The sequence below is a fragment of the Delphinus delphis genome, chromosome 13, assembly GCF_949987515.2.
Source record: "Delphinus delphis chromosome 13, mDelDel1.2, whole genome shotgun sequence".
NCBI classification, from domain to species: domain Eukaryota; kingdom Metazoa; phylum Chordata; class Mammalia; order Artiodactyla; family Delphinidae; genus Delphinus; species Delphinus delphis.
This window is the reverse complement of record NC_082695.1, coordinates 13,116,083-13,137,821: the sequence shown is the minus strand read 5'-3', so window position 1 is coordinate 13,137,821 and position 21,739 is coordinate 13,116,083.

Genomic DNA, 21,739 nt, shown 5'->3' with positions numbered 1-21,739 from the left:
TTCCCCCATGTCCCCTTTGCCTTCTGGGTGGACAGGAAGCTAAGGCATAGAAGGAGGTGGGGTCCAAGACGGAAGGCCCCTGGGGCCCTGAACGATGGCCTGGAGCGGGGTCCTCCCCACCCACCGCTGCCTCCAGTGAGCAAGAAACAAATTTGTTTTGAGTCAAGCCATGTTGGGGTGCTGGTTGTTGCTTTAGCAACTAGTCTACCATGACTAATACAGAGGACAAAAATGTCCCGGGCTGGGAGGAAAGACAAACGGTTAGTTTCTCTGGACAGCTGTTGTCATATTCTAAGAAGAGCATCAGGCCACATAGCACAAATGGCATATGCTTTAGAGTCAGTTAACTTATCTCCTGTGTGACCTTGACCAAGTGGCATAAGCTCTCTGAGCTGCTATTTCTTCCCGTGGAAAGGGAAGAGAGTAGTTACAAGGATTACCCAGGGTGTGCATCTGTGACACTGCCTAGAACACCTGAGACACAGTTAGTGCTGTGGACTAGCTAGTCCATCCTTACCCATAGATGGAGCAGCTCTTCACTCCTCCACGACAGCTTCCACCCTCAAAGTGTCTCATGGTCCAACCACAAACTGTCTTCTCCATCAAAGATTTCACCCTCGACTGTGGGATATGTCCCCTTGGCCCCAATGCCAGGTCGGGTGATGAGGTGTAGGAAGGACCATCTCAGGTCAGCCTCAGAGACTCCTCTGAGCTTTCAGCTTCTCCTAGGGATCCTCTGCAACCTGTTGGGCCAGATGGGAGGCTGCAGAGTCTGGATTTAAGGAAACATGTGGTTCGTTCTTCCTAGAACGCTCTTCCTGCCACTCTTCAACTATCGGTTCCTTGTTGTCCTGCAGGCATCAGAGTAATTGTCACTACCTCCAGGAAGCCCTCCTGGACCTCCTAGCTACAGTAGATCTGCTGGTTAGTTAGCCTCTCTTACAGACTTGGTCCTTTCCTTTCACAATAGCACTTGTTGCAATTTGTAATGTTATATTTATTTCTTTGATGACTTATTTATTACTTCTCCCTCCAGACTGTAAGTGGTTGAAGAGCAGAAATAATATTTATATAAAGTATTTTATCTGCTGCAGTGTTTCACTATTGTATCTATAATACCCAGAACTGTGACTGACTGTTGGTTGAATATTTGAATAGTTTGACATTTGCTAGCTGAATGTCTTGAGTAATAAGTTATTTATCTTTGTGAGTTTGCTTTATAAAACAAAGATAAAAATATCTTATTATTGTGAAAAATAAAGGTTTTTTTTTTTTTTAAATGGTTTATTCAGTGCCCGGCACATAGTAAGGACTCAATAAGTAGTAGTTTCTGTTGTTACTATTGCTGTTGGTGGTTGGTGCTGTTAGCTGTCTTGGGTTAGGCTTCCCCAGAGAAAACCCTGAGATAACGTTAGTTTATCTGGGAGGTGATTCCAGGAAGCACCAGTAGAGAAGTGTAGAAGTGACAGCAAAGGGAAAGAAATCAATTTAAGGAGCATGTAATGAAACCTAATCCTCTTCCCCTTGAGACTGGGCAGGATGTAGTGACTTGCTTTTAACGAAGAGAATTAAGTGAAAGTGATTGTGGGTCACTTCTGAGATGAGTTCATCAAAGGCTCCTCAGCTTCCATCTTGGTCTCTGTCCCTCTTGGATCACTCACTCTAGGGGACTCCAGCAACCACATCAGGAGACACTCAAGCTGTCCTATGGGAAGGCCCAAGTGGTGAGCAACTGAGGCCCCCTGCCCATAGCCATGGCAGTAAGCTTGGAAGCAGACCCACCAGCTCCAGTCAAGCTAGAGATGATTGCAGCCCTGGCCCACATCTTGATTGCATCCTCCTAAGAGAACCTAATCCAGATCCACCCAACTAAGCACCTCTGACATCTTGCCCCACAGAAACAATGAAAGAATAGACATTTGTTTCTTTAAGCCACTAAGATTGGGGATAACTTGTTATGCAGCAATGGATAACTGATACACTGCATTATGGAGAGATCCTTATGGGGGGCCAACTGGGAACTAAATCCTATGAGGAGGTCTGGGAGACTGTACAGAGAGTGCTTCAGAGTTATGCCCCCTGAGAGGTGCAGCTGGGGTATTTCTTCAACACCCACCTGTCATTGGTAGAAGCCTGCTCCTGGGGCATTAATTCCCCAAGATTTCTAACCTGATCCTCACTGGGTGCTTGAAGTTGGCACTATAGGAATGTTCTAGAATAGTGAATGTTGAGGGTATATTAGTGGGGTACTGATAGGGTCTGTTATGGTGGTATATGTCCTAGATTTTTCATAGGTTCTCAAATCCCCAGATTTCTTCTCTTTCCATGAAATGCAGCCATTGAAAGTGTTTAAAGCGGCTTCATTTGTATACCTTTGAAGATGCTTCATAAAAACAAATCCGCAAATCAGAAGAATTTGTGGCTGGGGAAACTGGAAGGTATTTTTGTCTGTGTGTTTGCTTCTCTAATAACCTTACTGATTACTGGCATAACGGCCAAATACAACATAGCGCCTTATTCTGACATTGAATGTAATACAGCACAATTAGGCAATGGGGGTCTTAGAAAATGGCATTTTTATATTGCCTCATAAAATATCTAATACCGGACTTTGTAAATTACTCAATGCCTTTGAACAAACATCGAGTTCTTTTTAATAAATAAAATGTTCAAAACGATTTCCTGGAAGTGTATTTTAGACATTAATAGCTGGCTTCAAATGAAATTCCGTTTCATAGCGATAAGCAAATGTAATTGCTGCGAACTGAAACAGTCTGCAGAGTTTACCTGCTCCAGAAAGGAGAGGAAATATTGAGCTAATGTAGCCATCAAGATATATAACCTGCTACTTCTTGAATAAACCAAATTCCATCCCTAAACACAGAGAGCTCAGAAACTCAGACCCAAGGACATAAATATAACGTATTTCCCGGAATTAGTTTCGTATGTTTTATACATTGCAGTTATCAATTGATCTGACACAACATCTTAGCCAGTTTTAAAATTACATGTCGTGCATCAGAGAAATAGATAATTCCACGGCATCTGGTACTCTGCATTATCAAAAGCATCGTTATTTAAGTAAAAAAAAAAAAAAAAATCAAGATTTCCACATCATTAAAAATAACAGTAATTCCAAAAGTATAAATCTGCATTTTATTCCTGGGTCGACGGACTCAGCCCAGTCCACCACTGACTTTCATATAGCCCACTAGCTGAGAATGGTTTTCTATTTTAAATGGTCGAAAAAACATCAGAAGAACACTTTGTGACACATGAAAACTATATGAAATTCAAATTTCAGTGTTCGTAGATAAAATCAGATTGGAACTCAGTCACACCCATCATGACCTGCTGTCTATGGCTGCTTTCATGCTATAACAAAGCCAAATAGTTATGACAGAGACCTTATGACCTGCAAAATCGAAAATATTTACCGTCTGGCTCTTCACAGAAAGTGTTTTCTGATCCCCGCTCTTCACCATCCTCCTGTCCACTCTAAGGAGTTAAAAAGGAGTTATTGTAGGACTCGGAATACTTGAAGGGCTTTATCCACCTACTATTCCAGAGTATCCTTGAATCCTAAACCTGCCTGGTGAACACAGGAGTGGCCGTGAGGTGAACGAGATCCGTGGAAACCTCCAACCTGAGTCATTTATGGTCAGGTGCGTTTTTTTTCTTCCCCACCAAGAGTGGATTTGTCTGAGTGAGTGAACTACATAAACTGTCTTCGCTCTCTACTTCATTTTAACTTCTGGGGACACATATACGAGCAAGCAAGCAGGAAGAACAAACATTGGGTTAGTAGGAGGATGGGAAGCTAGTAAAATGCAGATCCTTTGGCCTTCAGTGTCTATTATGATCACTTTTCTAAGCCTGGTAGATCTAGTTTGGCCCTCGTCCATGGGAGGTCACTTTGAAAAAGGATTCTTTGGTTTGAACTTTCTTTTTTGAAAACTTTATTTTGAAAATTACAAAACCTATATGAGTTTCTTATAGAAAAAGTATAAAACAATGCAACTAGATTAAAATTACACACTTTCTAAATTGGTGCAGCCACTATGAGAACAGTACGGAGGTTCCTTGAAAAACTAAAAAATAGAGCTACTATAGGATCCAGGATCCCACTCCTAGGAGTACATCCAGAAAAGACCAAAACTCTAATTTGAAAAGATACATGCACCCCAATGTTCATAGCAGCACTATTTACAATAACCAACACATGGAAGCAACCTAAAAGTCCACTGGCAGATGAATGGATAAAGAAGATGTGGGGTGTGTCTGTGTGTGTGTGTGTGTGTGTATGTATGTATACGTAAAATGGAATATTACTCGGCCATAAAAAAAGAATGAAATAATGCCATTTACAGCAGCATGGATGGACCTAGAGATTATCATACTAAGTAAAGTAAGTCAGAAAGAGAAAGACAAATATCGTATGATATCACTTATATGTGGAATCTAACAAAAGATACAAATGAACTTATTTATAAGACAGAAACAGACCCACAGACATAGAAAACAAACTTATGATTACCAAAGGGGCAGTGGTGGCAGAGTGATAAATTAGGAGTTTGGCATTAGCAGATACAAACCATTATATATAAAATAGATAAACAACAAGGCCCTACTGTGTAGCACAGGGAACTATATTCACTATCTTGTAATAAACCATAATGGAAAAGAGTATGAAAAAGAATATATATATATATATAACTAAATCACTTTGCTGTACACCAGAAACTAACACAACACTGTAAATCAACTATACGTCAATTTTAAAAAATTACACACATTCCCCAAGACAGGTTACTGTTGATATCCGATTGCCTTGTCTTCTAGGTATCTTTCTATGCATTTGTGTACTTTTTAATGCGCCCAGGACATTCTTTGTCAATCAGCAGACTTCTACAGCATTGCATTAATGGCTACATATAGAATCCTTTACTGTATTTAACCATTCTCCAACTGCTGGACATTTCAGTTGTTTTCCAATTCTTTTTTTGTCTATTTTTTTTTTACCATTGTGAACAATGCATGAACATCTTTAGAGCTAAACTGTTAGACACTCTATGAAACTTTTCTTTGAATATATTTGAAAAACTAGTATTGTGTCCCCACGTGGATACACATTGTAAAAACTTTTTATACATGTTATAAAACTGCACTTGGGAAAGGCCGTTTCCTCCAGTATTGTGTAATAGTGACTGTTACACACACATGCACACACACACACACACACACACAGACACGTCCAATTCAACATTTTTTGAGGACCAACTATATGCCAAACACTTTTGAGGTGCTGGAACTGTAAGCAAAGGAATGTGGCAAAGAACAAAAAGCATGGGGCTTCCCTGGTGGCACAGTGGTTGAGAGTCCGCCTGCCGATGCAAGGGACACGGGTTCGTGCCCCGGTCCAGGAGGATCCCACATGCCGCAGAGCGGCTGGGCCTGTGAGCCACGGCCGCTGAGCCTGTGCGTCCGGAGCCTGTGCTCCGCAACGGGAGAGGCCACAACAGTGAGAGGCCCGCGTGCAGCAAAAAAAAAAAAAAGAACAAAAATCCCACTTGTATACTTTTGAAGATGTTCACCCATTGATCCATCCTCCATCCATCTATCATCCATCCATTCACCCAGTAACTCCTGCCCTCACAGAGTTTATATTCTAGTTGAGGAGAGAGACAGTAAACAAAATATGTAGCATGTTAGATGGCAATAAGTGTTAATGAGAAAATAAAGAGGATAAGGAAGGGACATGAAATACTGGGGTCAGAAAGGGGTGACAATATTAAATAGGGCGATCAGAGAAGCTCTCCCTGAGAAGGGGACTTCTGAGCAAAGACCTGAAGGGAGTGAGGAATCTCTAAGGACATCTGACAGGAGAGCATTCCAGACAAAGGAAGAGCGAGTGAGAAGTCCTCGAGGCACGAGTGTGCCTGGAAGGTTCGAGGAGCAACAAGGAGGCCAGTGTGGCTGGAACAGAGAGAGAATGAGATGAGGTCTGAGGTATAAGGCATTGGGTCCTAATAAAAGCTTGACATTTACTGTGGGTGAGATGGGAACCACTGGAAGGTTTGGGGCAGAAACTGACATGATTTTATGTTTTAACAGAACAAATCTAGCCTCCATAGTGAGAAGAGAACTGAAGGGGAACACAGATGCAAGCACAAAGGTCTTTGTGGAGGCCACTGAAATAATCCAGGGGGAAAATGGTGGTGACTTAATGCAGGTGATAGCAGTGAAAGGGATCAGTTGTATATTTTGGACATATATCAGCTAGATAGATATGCAGATGCATAGAGAGGTGGATGGGTGGCTGGATAGATGGATGGATGATGGTTGGATGATTGATGGATGGATGGATGGATTGATGGATGAGAGATGGATGATGGATGAATGGAGAATGGATGGATGGATGGATAGAGTAAATAGGATAAGATAGGATAATATATCCATAATATATATTAACATATGAAAACCTGGGGGAGGACCAATGAGATTCTTAGCTTAACCTAGAGAAGGCAGACAGAGCACATTCCCTTTTCTCATCAAATTCAGCATTCTAGAGTGACCAGTTCTCTCACCTCAGCAATCCTGGAGGTAGATATTATTATCCCCAACTTATAGAGGAGGAAACTGAGATTCAGAGAAGTTGCTGCTGGCATGAAGTCAAACAGCTAGCGAGTGGCAGCGCTAGTATTCCGAAGTTCTATCGTATTCCAAATCTTTAGCACAAATACTGTAACCTGAGAATAGGGAAGAATATTCTCCAATCCCAAAGAAAATATAGGGAAGAGGAAGTAAACATGAACTGTAAAGGAGGGCTGAAAAAGAAAGAGAAAGAGGGAGCGAGAGAGGGAAAGGAAGAAAGAAAGAGAGAGAGAGAGAGGGAAAGAAAGAAAGAAAGAAGAAAGGGAGGGAGGAAGGAAGGAAGGAAGGAAGGAAGGAAGAAAGAAAGAAAGAAAGAAAGAAAGAAAGGAAGAAAGAAAAGAAAGAAAAAAGAAAGGGAGAGAGGAAGGAAGGAAGGAAGAAAGGAAGGAAGAAAGAAAGAAAGAAAAGAAAGAAAGAAAGAAAGGAAGGAAGGAAGGGAGGAAGGAAGGAATGGGGGGAGGGAGGGAGGGAGGAAGGAAGGAAGGAAGGAAGAAAGAAAGAAAGAAAGAAAGAAAGAAAGAAAGAAAGAAAGAAAGAAAGAAAGAAAGAGAAAAAAAAGAAAGGGAGGGAGGAAGGAAGGAAGGAAGGAAGAAAAAAAAACTAGCCAGTTTCTTTGTAAGTAAAAGAAATGGACATAGGGGAAAGGAGTTAATAAGTCACTTGAAAGGAGACAAATAAAGGTCTTTCCACGTAAGATGACTCGAAATGCTGCAGTGGAGGCTGTGCGTCCACAGGCGTCCTGCCCTTTCTCCAAGGCTGCCGTTATTTACCAGCCTGAGCTCTTGTTTGTTCCCTTGCTTTAAAGTGAAGTACGCAAACACTCTCACTTCAAAGGGAAAAATTCTCATAAATGTCATTTTACTGCCGGCCCAGATGATTAGTATCAACAGACCCTGAAAGTAGGGTGGGGTGTAGGGACCCCAGGCATGTCTGGTGACTAAGAGGGAAAACTGTCACTGGCTGCTTCTTATAGAAAGGAGGCCAACCTTGAATGAACCCGGCTGAGCACATGCTTGGAGCAGCTAAGAGCATGGCATTGCCTACATTCAAATCCCAAATATGTCTCTTTTTATTTAGACAAAGTTCAACAACTCCAAGCCTTGGTTTCTTCATCTGTACAATGGAAGTGACTTAATAGTAACCACTGCAAGGGGTCATTGTAAGGAGTTTTTAAATGAACAAATAGAAGGTACCTAGCACTGTGCCTGGTACATGAGTCCTTAGCAGACATGAGGGTATCTCTTGTACAGATGGAGCTGGGGCTTACTGTCATGCCACTGCCTGTGACCAAAAGTGGGAAGGTGTCTTCTCACATATGTGGACATTCCAGATGTAAGTGATCAGATGAGATGCAGGGCCCCAGATAAGAAATGGGGATACGCAAGGTGGGCTGTAGAAAGTGAGCTGACACTGTCGATTGGAGACCCAAGAGTTACTGCCACTCCCTCGCTCCCTCCCACTATAGAGGCTGAAAAGCTATACATACACACTGTCAGCCTCCCTTGCAGCTACGGGACTAGTCCTGTTCAGAAACACAAATAAAAAGTCTGCTGGGGCAGAATTTTGGAAACTGTATAGTTTAGTAAGAAGAGATGGCTGTACCTAGAGATGGCTGTGGCCTTTCCCCAAGCACCCTTTCTTCTTACCCTTCTGGGAATGCCGGAAGTGACCATGAGACCCACTGCAGCTCCCAAAGGAACTGGCTTATTGAATCAATGCCAACAACAACCTACTAACAGACTTCTTATGATTCAGTGGGGGTGATTCAAGCCGCTGTTGTCAGCGTTTTATGATTTGCAGTCATTTACCTTCCTACAAATACCAACTCATAGGAACACGAATGCAAGAGAGAGAAGTCCCTCCTCTCCTTGGGTCCAGCTCCCTGGAACCTCAACTTCAAACAGCCTGGAGGGATTTGAGAGGACGTCCAGCTTGTGGGAAAATGCTAGTCTCTGCTAGCAACAGCCAGAAAATAGGCAGAAAGTCACCCTAAAAATGCTTAAACCAAGATGAACAGAACAGAGATGGGGCGACTCACCTATCTGCCCCGTGCATCCTCTCAGTTTATCTCACTCCTGTCATCCCAGAGACATTAGTGAAGTGGTTTTTTGTTTTTTTGTGTTTTTTTGCGGTACGCGGGCCTCTCACTGCTGTGGCCTCTCCCGTTGCGGAGCACAGGCTCCGGATGCGCAGGCTCAGTGGCCATGGCTCACGGGCCCAGCCGCTCTGCGGCATGTGGGATCCTCCCAGACCGGGGCACGAACCCGTGTCCCTTGCATCGGCAGGCGGACTCTTAACCACTGCGCCACCAGGGAAGCCCAGTGAAGTGGTTTTTAATGGCCTGGTCTGGTCCCAGACTTGCTACAGGTGAATTAGAAGAAGAGCCGTGAATCTGCTTAGACAAGATCATTGAATGGATAGTGTGGACTGGCCAAGGGAAATTGGCATCTTGGGGAAAGGAAATCATGGCTTCAAGACCTTCTCCATTCCCTGACACCATGGTGAAGTAGAGATTGATTTTATTCAAGGGCCTGGCAAGACCCCAACAGCATCAGCAAACTTTTCTAAACTATTTCCTTCCTCAGCTGGCTCGGCTGTAACAGAAAGTCCACAGATCTCTGGGTACCTCCACCTCATTTACATTGCTTGTTAAACCCTGTCCAATTTTCTCGAAAGCTAAAGGGCACGTCTGTTTCAGATGAGTTTCTTTATACACATCCTATAGAGAAAAATGCATTCTGCCATTATTGTTTTTAATTGTTCACTCATGCACGCATGGGTTGATTGATTGGTTAACTGAGTCCATTCACATTTATTGAGCATCTACTATAAGCCAGATTCTGCGTGGAATGGAATTTCAAGAATGACAAGTGACATGTTCCTGCCTCAGTAAGGACCCAGTATTCTGGACTCCATCCATTTTCTACACAAAACCTTCCTCAAAACTCACCTGGGGAAACTTCCTCCCAAACTTCTCATTCCACAATTTATCACTTGGTGGAGATTTTTATTGCTTTTTCTGCAAGAGAGCCTGGTTGCAGTTGCTCAGTTTTGCTAAGTCACTCTGCAAATGCATTTTAAAAAATATCTTGGCAAGTATACAAAATTCACTGGAGAATTTTACATGACTTCATTATGTTTTTTCGGAGAGCAGGAGTGTATGGAATGGGATATATCACAAAACCTTTATAGTAGCTTTGGAAGATGGGGGACAAATTGCCTTGCTTAGGACATATGACCACACTACCACCTGGTGGTAATGTTGCACCTGAAGCCATGGAAAAAAGATGGCTGAGTTACCCCAAATCTAATTTTTTGGTGAAACCTATGAATTAGAATAAGATCCTTCATGGATGAATCTTAAAGTGCCGAAGAGTCCATGTAGACCATATCTCAGGGAGCCAATAAAGATTCAGATTAATCTGTACTCTCCAGTGATGATCTCTGACTGCCATATTTATGGTGAATAATAACTCTTCACACTTGTGAAGTGCTTTTCATATGCCTGACTTGGGATAGGCATTACTATTGCCTCCATTTTGCAGCTGAGAAAACTGAGGTTCAAAGAGGGTATGGAATGGCCCAGGTATAGAGTTAGCCATGTAGGGAAACCAGGATTCAAATTCATATTTTCTAAAGCTTACACACATACTTTCTACCTTTAGGAAGGTCATCATTCTAGTTGTGGGTGCCACATAAAGTCAGAAATCAGTGGCCTGGCTCAACGTTATATCAGAGCACACTGGTCTCAAGGCAAGTAAATAGAATAAAGAAACAAATAAGTGGCATGTCACCATCATTGTGAACACATAGACTCCGTGTTAGTTTAAGGTAGGTAGGACAAGGTGGCCTCACCTTAGGTCAGCTCAGATTCCCCAGAAGCAGAGCCTGAGACAAGGATTCAGGAGCAAGTGATTTATCGAACGTGCTCTCCAGAGAAATCTGTTACCAGTGTTGGAGAAGCAAGACAGGGAAGTGGAGAAAGCCAAACAAGGATATGGTTTCAGATGAAGTCTAGCTTCAGCCTGCTCCCACAGGAGGCGCTTAAGTGTTAACTGAATTGCAGAGTTGTTCCACCTTGAGACAAGGCTTGGTTTTCATACTTCAGGACAAACCAGTCACTGGCTATGGGAACATATAACTCTGGAAGGGAACATAAACTCTTAGGCACCTTCAGACAAGATGGTTTCAGTTGCCCAAAAGTAATTCTCTGAAGGATTGGAAGTATGAACCATTAACAGCAATGTACACAGCAGCTGGCAGATGGACATACTGAACTGGCAGAAGGGACCCCAGGGGATCTGGTAGGGTCCAACAGCATCCCTGTGTTCACCCTCCTCCTGCCACGACAGCTTCCACAAGGTTCTCCAAATACACTCACACATATCCACCCCAGGGCCTTTGCACATGTGGTTCCCTCTGTCTGGATGTTCTTTTGCTCACTTCCTTCAGTTCTTGGCCCAGATGTCATTTTATCAGTAAGTCCTTCCCCAACCCTCCTATTTAAAACTGAAACACACACACACACACACACACACACACTCCTCTTTCCAGCTTCTTTTTCCCTCTGTAGTGTTTCCTACCATCTCACATGTATACATTGCATGTATCTGTTTAGTGTAATTTCCCAGAACTAGAAGGTAAGATCTGAGAGGGTCCTCGTTGTCCAGTGTTATGTCCCCAGCACCTGGGACAATTATCGACACCCAGTACATGCTCCAAAAATACCTGTTCGTTGAATGAATGAAAACATAAAGATTTAATGGAAGCACTGCACTCTTTTAATGGGAAAACATGCTTGTTATAAAAAGCAGAATACATAAATCTAAACTCAGTATGAGTCCAATTACATAAAATAAGTATATATCTGAGTATAAGAAAGAGACTGGCAGGAAATCCAGCAACATGCGAGCAGTGGCCAAGCTGAGTGGCAGTAGTATTCATGACTATTAGACTCTTCTCAGAACTTTTCTGCATGGTCCCGTTTTCCACTGGGACCATGTATAGTCTATTTTAGCATAGGAGAAATGTTTCGTTTTACCTTATTTTTAAAAAATGAGTTGAAACATGAAAGACCTTCAGTGGATTGATCAGTTCAACGATCACTGATGGCTATAGCAGTGAAGACAGACAAAGTACTAAATGCCTACTACGTATGTCAAACTGTGGGGTGACACCAAGAAAGACGCAGTCTTATGTTATACTGTGTTCAGGCATGATGCCTGGCTTGTGCCGGGTGCTCATTAAGAGTTTGAGTACAGAAAGAGGAAAGGAAGGGAGGGAGAAAGAGATAGAAGGAAAAAGAGAAGGATGGAGGGAGGAAGTCTATCAATCAAATTCCTACCATCCATGCCCTCCGTGATAGGGTCTGGGTTTCTGCCCCAGTACCTGAATGAGGTGGGGCTGCCGAGGGAGGCCAGTTCTTGGTCTGGGACAAGAGCCACACTCATCTGTTCAACAGTGACTGTGTGTCAAGACCCCAGACGAAGCAGCCTGGATCCTGACCACACACAAGTGACTTCAGCTCTGGGGTCTTTGGGCTCCTCTGCACAAAGGGATATTTCACATCAGCATCACACTTAACATCTCTTAATCCACACAATAAACTGACGAGACAGACATCTTTCACCCCAATTGAAACATGAAGACACTGAGGCAATAAGAGGATAAATCACCTGTCCAAAGTCACACACTTGGGGCAAAAGATGAATTTCACCCGATTCTCCGTCTTTATTTTCACCTACTCTAGCCGCTCCCTCTGAAAGGGCATTTGGGTGTAAAAGCGAGCCTTGGAAGGAGGGGACATGCTAAGGCTGACACACAGGCACCCTGGACCTGGGGCTACTCCGGATCTGGTTCTCTGTGCTCTGATGGTGAGCAGACATCTTTGTATCTCCGGGCCCCCGGGAGTGAAATCTTCCATGTTCAAGAGACTGTAGTTCACCCAAGGTCAGAGTAATTGTGCATGATTAATGGTTGACCTCTTTGTGAAAACCCTACACAAAAGCTCCAGCCCGACTTGTAATTTCATACTCCTCCCAGCCTGTTCAGAAGAGCAGGGTTTTATTTCCTCTCTGCACAGCTAAGAAATCAGAATCTTCAGCTCTGGGAACGAGCTTCTAAACCCAGGACTTACGGACTGTGGTTTCCCAAGGCTAGTACCAGACATCACGGATATGTCTGGCCCCTTTGGGTGAAAATGAAAAGAGAGGTTATGATAGAAAGAGGGAGTGTTTGCTGAGCACTCATCAGGCCAAGTATCAATCTGTGCCCATTACAGGAATGAACTCCCTCAGTCCTCAAATCCAATATGTGATGATTAGCTCCATTTTACAGACAAAGAGACTGAGGCACGGAGAGGGTACGTAGTTTAGGACACAGAGCTCATAAGCAGGGCAGCCAGGATTTGAACCCTGGCAGTCAGGTTCCGGAGCCTGATCTTCAGGAAGTGCCCCTATCCAGCTTCCTGTTTCAGAATAAGCTCCAAATCTTCCCTGCTCATTGGTCACAGCAACCTGCTCTTAACCCGGTTAATAACTGAGTGCAAAATGGTCCCTTTGCAAGCAATGACACCCCCCCATGCCACCACCATGGTGGTCACCCCTCTGCTGGCTCACGTCACACCACCCAGCAACCCCCAACCTTAAGACATGCGCACACTGCTCCCTAGGTGTTGGTCTGCCCGCTTACTTCCCACTTTCCCAAGCGCATCATAATTTCCCACCACTCCCTGCCTTTGCATGGATTGGGCCGTCTGCCTGGCGCCTGTTTTGCTCTGCCTTTGACCGCTTCCCAAGCCCTGCTTGCCCTTCGTGACCCAGGCTGAGTATGGCCCCCAACAAACGCCCCAAGCTCACTCATTGACATCCCAAGGTCCAGAGGCAGCCCTCGAAGGGGTCCTTTTAAATCTGGGAATTAGTTGCCTAGATTTTTAAAAGTAGGAGATTTCATTTGTTTTAAATGTGGCATTCTGGTAACTCTTGAAAAGACAGAATACCTGAAAAACAGTGACCTGAAATCCTGCACGGCAACAGTTAGAGCAGCTGGGCAGTGGCTGTCCCCTACGAAGGGGACACGGGCTCACCAGATCACCAGAGTCCCCTCCGTCCTCTGTCTCTACCCACCTTGCTCATGGATCACACCTGGCTGGCCCCTATAGATTGAGAGTTTCAAGCCCTGCACTAAAAGATATTCTGCAACATGGGGGTTTGGGAGCAGAGAAGGTGCAGCTTTTGGGGTGTGTTCTGAATTGTCCTTTTCTTTCTGATGCCTGCCTGCCTTGCCTACCACAGGATACATTATATCACCAACCGGACCATCCGTTTCAGAAATGCATTGCTATGGAAAGTCATCTTCCATTCATTCATCTCTTTCACAAGTATCTGTGGAGCCCCAACGAGGGACAAGGAATTTTGTCTAATCGGCATGCATTTCAGGGAAGCTGCCGGGAGGCAGTCACTTCTAATCCTTTAACTCTTTATCTCTTCTCCTGAAGCCTTTGCACTGTGACTTCTCCACACTGCATCCAAGCTCCTACTGCTGAGGAATTTCATCTCCTGTAAATGGCCAGTAAAGATTCCTCTGTGTGGCTCCATGGCCGTTCCTTGTGGCTCCTTGACCCCGCCGTTCAGATGCTCTGGGTCTCAGCTAACACATCCCTCGCTTTCCTGTGTATAGTTACAGCTAGGAGTCCAGCCAGACTAGGGTCTGTGCTTCCAAGTGAGGCCTCATTACAGCGTCCTCAGACTGTGCAGAAGGCGTGGGTCTCATGCCCCAAACCCAGCCTGGCACATCTGATGGGGGCTCAGGCTTTAACTGAGGATTTTAAAGAGCTGGGGGTTTTATGTGAGACAGCTGGAATGCCAATTCCCGTAGGTAGCTGCAGCCGAAGTCTCCAGAAGGAAACCATTGGGTTCCTCAGACAGACCTGCTCAGGCTCCCAGCACCCAGGAGATGGAGGGAAGGAGAGGCTGCCACCCAGCTGGCCCCTGGTCTTTGAACCCAGGCCTCTTAGCTTCACAAGGGAGCAATAGAGAATTCATCAAGCCAAGATGACCCTGTCCACACCAACACAAATACCCACCCAGCCAAATCCCGAGAGCCCTGTGATGACCCTTTGCCCTTGCCTGCCTGTTCTCACAGGTGGATTAAGGCTGTTTGTAATCATAGAACAGTAGGAATCTCTTCTCACAGGGAATAGGGCATTTCCTCCAATAGGGTCAAAATACATCTTGATTCTTTTCTGGCTGCTGACTCTAGTAATTTAGACCATAGCTCTAGTGATCCAGACGAGGACCAGACCATTGTTTTTGTCTTGTGTGTGTGTGTGTGTGTTTAAAATAAGATATTACCTTTATTTTTTTCTGTTGAAGTATAGTTGATTTACAATATTATACTAGTTTCAGGTGTACCACATGTGATTCAATATTTTTATAGATTATGCTCCATTTAAAGTTATTATAAGATATTGGCTCTATTCCCTGTGCTGTACAATAGATCCATGTAGCTTATTTATTTTATACCTAGTAGTTTGTGCCTCTTAATCCCTTTCCCTATCTTGCTCTCCCCACCACCCCTCTCCCCACTGGGAACCACTTGTTTGTTCTCTACATCTGTGTCTGTTTCTGTTTTGTTATATTCATTCGTTTGTTTGTTTCTTAGACTCCACATATAAGGGACAACATACAGTATTTGTCTTTCTCTGTCTGACTTATTTCACGAAGCATAATACCCTCCAGGTCCATCCATGTTGTTGCAAATGGCAAAATTTCACTCTTTTTTATGGCTGAGTAGTATTCCAGTGTGTTTGTTTTTTAACCGTGATCTATATCCAAAAGAATGTGGGTATATATGGGGAAGCAGCGGGGCCAGTGGAGGAAACCAGTTCAAGTCCTCATTCTTGCCTTTTATCTCAGGCTCAGACCACAGCCTCTGTGAGAGGACGGGGGCATAATTCATGGAGGGGATATGGTGGCAAGGGAATCGGAGGGCCTTTGGGAGTTTCTGAGACTCCCCCCATTTCCTCTTCCATTGTGACATTATGAACACCGTAATAAGTTAAACATATGAGAGCTTCAAATTCTTACCTGACTTCTCCCTTCCCTCCTGCCTCTTCCAGGGTTGTGGAAAGACAGAAAGATGGTCAGGCTGGAGACCTGGGTCCCTGGCTCTGCTCCTCCATGACTGTGTTGCCCGAGAAATACAATTTCTCTCTCTGGGCCTCTGTTTAATCCATCTGTAAAGTGAAGTGAGTAGGTCAGAAAAAAATGACAACTCGATTTTCTCTCAGTTGCCACTGCTGGGCAACTGGTAGACTGCCTGATGCGTTCTGTTGAGAATTAAATGAGCAAATCCCCAACCCACCTGGACCCGCCCCCAGGCAGCACAAAGCCTGGCGTGCCGTCACAATTCTACTTAGCCATCTTTTATAACACATATCCACAAGGTCTTCTCTGCAGGGTCCGGTTTTGGTTTCTTTGAGGTGTGGAGTGATAAATTAAAGTCACTGCAAAGCAGTCCAAGGGAATACTCCTTCTAGATTATCATGATTAACATTTCCTCAATCTTGCTTTTTTCATCTATGCTTAATTCAACGGCAATTGTTTTTAGCAACTCAAATCCAATCAGACTTTTCCAAAGCATACAGTTTCGTTTCTATGGATGCGTTGTTCCTCAACACACTCACGTTTCACTGGTTTCTGTGAAATGTTATTAAGTTGTATAATTAAAAGAACAAGGAGGGGTCTTCCCTGGTGGTGCAGTGGTTGACAGTCCGCCTGCCGATGCAGGGGACACGGGTTCGTGCCCCGGTCTGGGAAGATCCCACGTGCCGCGGAGCGGCTGGGCCCATGAGCCATGGCCGCTGAGCCTGCGCGTCCGGAGCCTGTGCTCCGCAACGGGAGAGGCCACAACAGTGAGAGGCCCGCGTACCGCAAAAAAAAAACAAAAAACAAGGAGGGATAGATCCTGGTTTTGCGGAGTTTGAAGCTTATACAATTTGGCAGCCCTCTTTGAAGGAAAAGAAAGCTAAATTACAAATATAGAATTAGACACAAATATCGATACCTATTTAGAATGAGAAGAGAAATCACAGGTTTCCACTCTTTGAAAAAGTGGAAAGACTATAAATGTCACAAAATTTCGAGAAAGTGATAATAATATTTTTATTAATTAATTACCTCTCACGTGGCTAAATTATTTTTATCCTATAACTTCTGACCACAAACTCTTAATCACTTCTTTATATGACCATCACTTTGTAATAATGTCTTCTCTGGAAAGGCTAGAATCCAGTATTTTCTTTAGCAGGGTTAATCATTCTGTTTATACTCGGAACACATAAAATTGAAATTTCTCACCATTTGTAGTACTGATACAGGTTGTGCCCTGGAACCACAGAAATTGATCAATTCTATTTTACATGATTTCCATCAAATAAAGGAGAGGATATAGGGCGAGTATACCTGTTAAAGCTATACTTTCAAGCATATTCCCGATAGGAAAGAACTTCTGATTTGACTACTTGTCATTTTAACTGAGTCCTCTGCTCACAGTTTTACTCATTTGATAATTGAATTTTCTACAGACTAATTCCTGGCTCTGTATATTTCAAACCTTGTTTCTCCTCCACATACCTCTGGTGCCAGGCACCACAGAATGTATTCATATTGAAATATGCTCTCTGATCCTGCTTGTAGGTCACAACATCAGTGAGTAGGTATAATGAGGTGGTAGGAGCATTTCTGGAAGCCATTTCCACATTGGAATGGCTAGATAAATCTTCACATAGAAATGACTTTGAACCACACAAATATAGTCTGTTTAATCCAGTCTAAATATATCCCTACCTCAACTTCCCATTATCAATGACCCCTGACATTTGGGGAAGTGGAAGGAGACAGTAGTTTTAACCAACCACAATTAAAATATTTTACTTCGAAACAGATGGCTAGTGGGCAGCAGCCGCATAGCACAGGGAGATCAGCTCTGTGCTTTGTGACCACCTAGAGGGGTGGGATAGGGAGGGTGGGAGGGAGACGCAAGAGGGAGGAGATATGAGCATATATGTACATGTATAGCTGATTCACTTTGTTATAAAGCAGAAACTAACACACCACTGTAAAGCAATTATACTCCAATAAAGATGTTAAAAAATATTTTACTTTGAAAAATATTTTAAAACATGAAACCAATCTGATAAAGGACTGTTGTCTAAAATATACGAAGAATCTTCAAACTCAACAGCAAGAAAATGAACGACTCAGTTAAAAAATGGGCTGAATAATGCCATTTGCAGCAACATGGATGGACCTAGAGACTATCATACTAAGTGAAGTAAATCAGAAAGAGAAAGACAAATACCATATGATGTTAGTTATATGTGGAATCTAAAATACAACACAAATGAACCTATCTACGAAACAAAAACAGACTCAGACATAGAGAACAGACTTGTGGTTGTCATGGGGGGGCGGGGCACAGAGGTGGAGGGAAGGATTGGGGGTTAGGGATTAGCAGATGCAAACTATTATATACAGGATGGATAAACCACAAGGTCCTACTGTAGAGCAGAGGGAACTATATTCAATATCCTATAATAAACCATAATGGAAGACTATGAAAAAGAATAGATATACATATGTGTGTGTATGTATATATATATATATATATATATATATATATATATATGAGTCACTTTGCTGTTCAGCTGAAATTAAACACAACATTGTAAATCAACTATACTTCAATAATTTTTTTATTTTTATTTTTTGTTTGTTTTGTTTTGTTTTGTTTTGTTTTTGTAGTACGAGGGCCTCTCACTGTGTGGCCTCTCCCATTGTGGACCACAGGCTCCGGACGCGCAGGCTCAGCGGCCATGGCTCACGGGCCCAGCCGCTCCGCGGCATGTGGGATCCTCCCAGACCGGGGCACGAACCCGTGTCCCCTGCATCGGCAGGCAGACTCTCAACCACCGTGCCACCAGGGAAGTCCCAATAATTTTTTTTAATGGGCCAAAGAGCTTAACAGACACTTCATCAAAGAAGATATGCAGATGGCAAATAAGTATATGAAAAGATGTTCAACATCACATGTCCTTAGGGAATTTCAAGTTAAAGCAGCAGTGAGATACCACTACACACCTACGAGAATGACTAAAATCCAAAACACTAACAACATCAGATGTTGGTGGGGATGTGTAGCAATAGGAATTCTCGTTCATTGCTGGTGGGAGCATAAAAGGGTACAGCCACTTTGGAAGAGCACTAGAGGTTCCTTACAAAACTAATCACACCCTTACCATACAGTCCTGCAGTCATGCTTCCTGATATTTACCCAACTGAGTTGAAACTGTGTGTCCATACAAAAACCTGCACATGGAAGTTTATAGCAGCTTTACTGATAATTGCCAAAACTTGGAGGCAACCAAGATGTCCTTCAGTAAGTGAATGGATAAATAAACTGTGGTACATCCAGATAACAGAATATTACTCAGAAGTAAAAAGAAATCAGCTATTGAGCCATGAAGAGACATAGAAGAAACTTAAATGCACGTCACTAGGTGAAAGAAGCCAATCTGAAAAGATTTCATGCCTTATGATTCCAACTATATAACATCCTGGAAAAGGCAAAGCTACGGAGACAGTAAAAAGATCAAGGGCTTATCAGAGGTTATGGGGGAGGGAAGGAGGAATAGGCAGAGCACACAGGATTTTTAGGGCAATAAAACTGTTCTGTATGATAATACAGTGATAGATACATGTCATTACACATGTTTGCATGGGGAATGGAGAAGGCCGGCTCTTCGTTGAATCAATGAACCAGAGGATGGTAAAGAGAGTTTCTACGGTCATTGCTAACATTTGTTGAACTTCTACTGCATATCAGACAGTGCTACATTCTTTACATAACAACATCTTTTAAACCTTCACAGCAGCGCTATTATTATTATCAATTTAGAGAGGAAGAAACTGAGGCTCTGAGAAGTGACGTGAGTTACCAGAAGCCCTACGTACAGATAGTCAGTGAAGCTGGGATTCAAACAATGGTGCACAGGGCTCCCCTGACTCATGCTGCCTTAATCCAGGACTTTGGGTGACATATTTTCCCCTCTATCTTTTTTATCATTTGCATAATTGTGCAGTAGTACCTGCCTTGAAGTCTTCCCTGAGGTTGTGCACATAGAAGTCAAAATGAGGTCATGGAACAGAGAAGAACACTTTTAATTGGTGAGATGCTGTATGTATTTGTCAGGATCCAGCCAGAAAACAGAAACCACTAAAGGTCTTTCAGACAGAAGGAGTTTAATTAAGGGAACTGACTACCCCAATGATGGAAGAGCTGAGAAGCCCACAGGAAGTGAGAAAGCAACCCAGAGGCTGGCAAGAGCAAGAAGCAGTTACTTCCCTTGGGCTGGAGGGATAACAAGAGAAGGTAGCTTTGCCAGGGCCAGAAGCTGGGGCATCCTGCAGTCCCTAGGGCCCAGTGGAGCTGAGATAAGAGAGGAAGGAGCTGTCCTATCAGAGATGGAGCCAAGGAGAAGAGGCAGCAGCTGCAGGAGATGCTTCTGGAAGCAGAGAATGACCTAGAAATACCCTGGCTTCTCTCCTTCTGTCACTCTCCAGTTTTCCAGCACTTTTCCCATCGGCCAACCCTTTCCAACAGGCTGGGAACCAGAGCTTCCTATGATACAGAGAAAAGCACAGAAGGGAAAGAATAAGAAGTGGATTTGAGGGCAAGCCTGCTGTTAACCACGCCACCCATATGCAAGATACTATTATTAGAGGAGAGAACTGCAGGGTCCCAATTAACAAGAGGAGGAGGGATAGACACAGGATTCCAAGCTATCACTCAATTTTTCTTCTCCCAGAACAAACGTGTGAGAATACAGTGAAAAGATTCGACCAGGAGATCCCACATTTCCGGATAAAATCTTGACTGTACAAAACCGAAGAGGTGGTGGGGCAGATAAGGAAAGTGCAGGTGGATGGTTTATACATTCTATTCTGCCTGAAACCAAGCTGTGAACGGACAGCACTCAAAAATTCGGGTTTATTTTCATCTTAAAATAGAGAGAAGCCTCAGGACTGATGGAAGTGACCTGTCCTCCTCTGAAGGGGCCTCTGGTGAGGAGGTGTGGAGAGCTCAGCCCCGGAGACCAGGAATGACACTGTCCTGGCTCCTTTGATCCATCAGAAACTGACAGCCTTCCTGTCCAGCCCCGGCAGAGGCGGCTCTGGACCCTCCTGCTTAAGGGTGTATATGGGAGAGAGCAAGCGGCTCTAGCCCCAAGCCACTATTCCCACTTCTCCCTTCATCGATGCTCTGCCCTGGATTCTATCTTAAGAGGCAAATGCGAAGCATTCTGAACACTGTTGCTCCACCAGGCCTGGCGCTGGCAAACACTTCCTGAGTCCAGGACTGTCTGTCCCCATTTGCCTCAGGAGCTGCCAACACCTTATGCTGTAGCCTTGTAAACCACATTCATTTCCTTGGGGTACGTGCCCTCTCTTCCCTGGGGCTGGAATACACTACGACTTCTTATCAAGTCAGCACTGACTCAGCTCTCAGTGAATGTCACTTCCCCATGTAAGTCCTCGCTGACCACCCTCCAAAAGTGGTCTGTGTTTCATAGCACCTGTGCTTGTCTTTGTTATTACACTCTATTTTTACTACTCATGGAAGGACCTAGACCCAGGGTCTGCAACTACAACCAGTGGGCCAATGCAATCCATTGCCGGTTTGTGTGAATAAAGTTTTATTGGAACACAGCCGTGTTCATTCACTTACATATTGTCTATGGCAGCTTTCACACTACAAGGGCTGATTTGAGCCGTTGCAACAGAGACCTACAGCCAGGGATCTTTCTGAACGTACATCTAAAATTAAAATCTTAAATCCTCTTTGTGTCTCTCTATTGGCTTCAGAATAGCATCCAAACTCAAAGAACAACAACAAAAAAGTGTTATTGGCCTGAAATCTAGGACGGATAGATAAGCAGATGATTTATAGGGGACACGCCAGGATCAGTATAAGCATGGAGCACATAGCACAGGACTCAGCATGACGCAGTCATGTGACAATGTCA